Below are 4,846 nucleotides of genomic sequence, written 5' to 3'. Positions count from 1 at the left end.
AAAGAATTAGTGATATAGAAGACCAAATGACAGAGAATAAGGAAGCCGAGCAAAAGAGGGACAAACAGCTACTGGACCATGAGGGGAGAATTCGAGAGATAAGTGACACCATAAGACGAAACAACATTAGAATAATTGGGATTCCAGAAGAAGAAGAAACAGAGAGGGGAGCAGAGGGTCTATTGGAGAGAATCATTGGAGAGAATTTCCCTAATATGGCAAAGGGAACAAGCATTAAAATCCAGGAGATGCAGAGAACCCCCCTCAAAGTCAACAAGAATAGGTCCACACCCCGTCACCTAATAGTAAAATTTACAAGTCTTAGTGACAAAGAGAAAATCCTGAAAGCAGCCCGAGAAAAGAAATCAGTAACATACAATGGTAAAAATATTAGATTGGCGGCAGACTTATCCACAGAGACCTGGCAGGCCAGAAAGAGCTGGCATGATATATTCAGAGCACTCAACGAGAAAAACATGCAGCCAAGAATACTCTATCCAGCTAGGCTATCATTGAAAATAGAAGGAGAGATCAAAATCTTCCAGGACAAACAAAAACTGAAAGAATTTGCAAACACCAAACCAGCTCTACAGGAAATATTGAAAGGGGTCCTCTAAGCAAAGAGAGAGCCTAAAAGTAGTAGATCAGAAAGGTACAGAGACAATATACAGTAACAGTCACCTTACAGGCTACTAATGGCACTAAATTCATATCTCTCAATAGTTACCCTGAATGTTAATGGGCTAAATGCCCCAATCAAAAGACACAGGGTATCAGAATGGATAAAAAAACAAAACCCATCAGTATGTTGCCTACAAGAAACTCATTTTAGACGCGAAGACACCTCCAGATTGAAAGTGAGGGGGTGGAAAACAATTTACCATGCTAATGGGCATCAGAAGAAAGCTGGGGTGGCAATCCTTAGATCAGATCAATTAGATTTTAAGCCAAAGACTATAATAAGAGATGAGGAAGGACACTATATCCTACTCAAAGGGTCTGTCCAACAAGAAGATCTAACAATTTTAAATATCTATGCCCCTAACGTGGGAGCAGCCAACTATATCAACCAATTAATAACAAAATCAAAGAAACACATCAATAATAATACAATAATAGTAGGGGACTTTAACACTCCCCTCACTGAAATGGACAGATCATCCAAGCAAAAGATCAACAAGGAAATAAAGGCCTTAAATGACACACTGGACCAGATGGACATCACAGATATATTCAGAACATTTCATCCCAAAGCAACAGAATACACATTCTTCTCTAGTGCACATGGAACCTTCTCCAGAATAGATCACATCCTGGGTCACAAATCAGGTCTCAACCGGTATCAAAAGATTAGGATTATTCCCTGCATATTTTCAGACCACAATGCTCTGAAGCTAGAACTCAATCACAAGAGGAAAGCTGGAAAGAACCCAAATACATGGAGACTAAACAGCATCCTTCTAAAGAATGAATGGGTCAACCAGGAAATTAAAGAAGAATTGAAAAAATTCATGGAAACAAATGATAATGAAAACACAACAGTTCAAAATCTGTGGGACACAGCAAAGGCAGTCCTGAGAGGAAAATATATAGCGGTACAAGCCTTTCTCAAGAAACAAGAAAGGTCTCAAGTACACAACCTAACCCTACGCGTAAAGGAGCTGGAGAAAGAACAAGAAAGAAACCCTAAACCCAGCAGGAGAAGAGAAATCATAAAGATCAGAGCAGAAATCAATGAAATAGAAACCAAGAAAACAATAGAAAAAATCAATGAAACTAGGAGCTGGTTCTTTGAAAGAATCAATAGGATTGATAAACCCCTGGCCAGACTCATCAAAAAGAAAAGAGAAAGGACCCAAATCAATAAAATCATGAATGAAAGAGGAGAGATCACAACTAACACCAAAGAAATACAGACAATTATAAGAACATACTATGAGCAACTCTACGCCAACAAATTGGCCAATCTGGAAGAAATGGATGCATTCCTAGAGACATATAAACTACCACAACTGAACCAGGAAGAAATCGTAAACCTGAACAGGCCCATAACCAGTAAGGAGATTGAAACAGTCATCAAAAATCTCCAAACAAACAAAAGCCCAGGGCCAGATGGCTTCCCAGGGGAATTCTACCAAACATTTAAAGAAGAACTCATTCCTATTCTCCTGAAACTGTTCCAAAAAATAGAAATGGAAGGAAAACTTCCAAACTCATTCTATGAGGCCAGCATCACCTTGATCCCAAAACCAGACAAGGATCCCACCAAAAAAGAGAACTACAGACCAATATCCTTGATGAACACAGACGCAAAAATTCTCGCCAAAATACTAGCCAATAGGATTCAACAGTACATTAAAAGGATTATTCACCACGATCAAGTGGGATTTATTCCAGGGCTGCAGGGTTGGTTCAACATCCGCAAATCAATCAATGTGATAGAACACATTAATAAAAGAAAGAACAAGAACCATATGATACTCTCAATAGATGCTGAAAAAGCATTTGACAAAGTACAGCATCCCTTCCTGATCAAAACTCTTCAAAGTGTAGGGATAGAGGGCACATACCTCAATATTATCAAAGCCATCTATGAAAAACCCACCGCAAATATCATTCTCAATGGAGAAAAACTGAAAGCTTTTCCGCTAAGGTCAGGAACACGGTAGGGATGTCCATTATCACCACTGCTATTCAACATAGTACTAGAAGTCCTAGCCTCAGCAATCAGACAACAAAAAGAAATTAAAGGCATCCAAATTGGTAAAGAAGAAGTCAAACTATCACTCTTCGCAGATGATATGATACTATATGTGGAAAACCCAAAAGACTCCACTCCAAAACTGCTAGAACTTGTACAGGAATTCAGTAAAGTGTCAGGATATAAAATCAATGCACAGAAATCAGTTGCATTTCTGTACACCAACAACAAGACTGAAGAAAGAGAAATTAAGGAGTCAATCCCATTCACAATTGTACCCAAAAGTATAAGATACCTAGGAATAAACCTAACCAAAGAGACTAAGAATCTATACACAGAAAATTATAAAGTACTCATGAAAGAAATTGAGGAAGACACAAAAAAATGGAAAAATGTTCCATGCTCCTGGATTGGAAGAATAAATATTGTGAAAATGTCTATGCTACCTAAAGCAATCTACACATTTAATGCAATCCCTATCAAAATACCATCCATTTTTTTCAAAGAAATGGAACAAATAATCCTAAAATTTATATGGAACCAGAAAAGACCTCGAATAGCCAAAGGAATATTGAAGAACAAAGCCAAAGTTGGTGGCATCACAATTCCGGACTTCAAGCTCTATTACAAAGCTGTCATCATCAAGACAGCATGGTACTGGCACAAAAACAGACACATAGACCAGTGGAACAGAATAGAGAGCCCAGAAATCGACCCTCAAGTCTATGGTCAACTAATCTTCGACAAAGCAGGAAAGAATGTCCAATGGAAAAAAGACAGCCTCTTCAATAAATGGTGCTGGGAAAATTGGACAGCCACATGCAGAAAAATGAAATTGGACCACTTCCTTACACCACACACGAAAATAGACTCCAAATGGATGAAGGACCTCAATGTGAGAAAGGAATCCATCAAAATCCTCGAGGAGAACGCAGGCAGCAACCTCTTCGACCTCAGCCGCAGCAACATCTTCCTAGGAACAACGGCAAAGGCAAGGGAAGCAAGGGTGAAAATGAACTCTTGGGATTTCATCAAGATCAAAAGCTTTTGCACAGCAAAGTAAACAGTTAACAAAACCAAAAGACAGCTGACAGAATGGGAGAAGATATTTGCAAACGACATATCAGATAAAGGGCTAGTATCCAAAATCTATAAGGAACTTAGCAAACTCAACACCCAAAGAACAAACAATCCAATCAAGAAATGGGCAGAGGACATGAACAGACATTTCTGCAAAGAAGACATCCAGATGGCCAACAGACACATGAAAAAGTGCTCCACGTCACTCGGCATCAGGGAAATACAAATCAAAACCACAATGAGATATCACCTCACACCAGTCAGAATGGCTAAAATTAACAAGTCAGGAAATGACAGATGCTGGAGAGGATGTGGAGAAAGGGGAACCCTCCTCCACTGTTGGTGGGAATGCAAGCTGGTCCAACCACTCTGGAAAACAGCATGGAGGTTCCTCAAAATGTTGAAAATAGAACTACCCTATGACCCAGCAATTGCACTACTGGGTATTTACCCTAAAGATACAAACATAGTGATCCGAAGGGGCACGTGTACCCGAATGTTTTTTTTTTTTTTTAAATACTTTTTATTTATTTGACAGAGAGAAATCACAACTAGGCAGAGAGGCAGGCAGAGAGAGAGGAGGAAGCAGGCTCCCTGCAGAGCAGAGAGCCCAATGTGGGGCTCGATCCCAGGACTCTGGGATCATGACCCGAGCTGAAGGCAGAGGCCCCAACCCACTGAGCCACCCAGGCGCCCCGTACCCGAATGTTTATAGCAGCAATGTCTACAATAGCCAGACTATGGAAAGAACCTAGATGTCCATCAACAGATGAATGGATCAAGAAGATGTGGTATATATACACAATGGAATACTATGCAGCCATCAAAAGAAATGAAATCTTGCCATTTGCGACGACGTGGATGGAACTAGAGCGTATCATGCTTAGTGAAATAAGTCAATCGGAGAAAGACAACTATCATATGATCTCCCTGATATGAGGACATGGAGAAGCAACATGGGGGGGGTAGGGGGATAGGAGAAGAATAAATGAAACAAGATGGGATTGGGAGGGAGACAAACCATAAATGACTCTTAATCTCACAAAACAAACTGGGGGTTGCTGG

This window comes from Meles meles, chromosome 8 (genome assembly GCF_922984935.1).
Source record: "Meles meles chromosome 8, mMelMel3.1 paternal haplotype, whole genome shotgun sequence".
NCBI lineage: Eukaryota > Metazoa > Chordata > Mammalia > Carnivora > Mustelidae > Meles > Meles meles.
Note: the sequence above shows the minus strand (reverse complement) of the source record.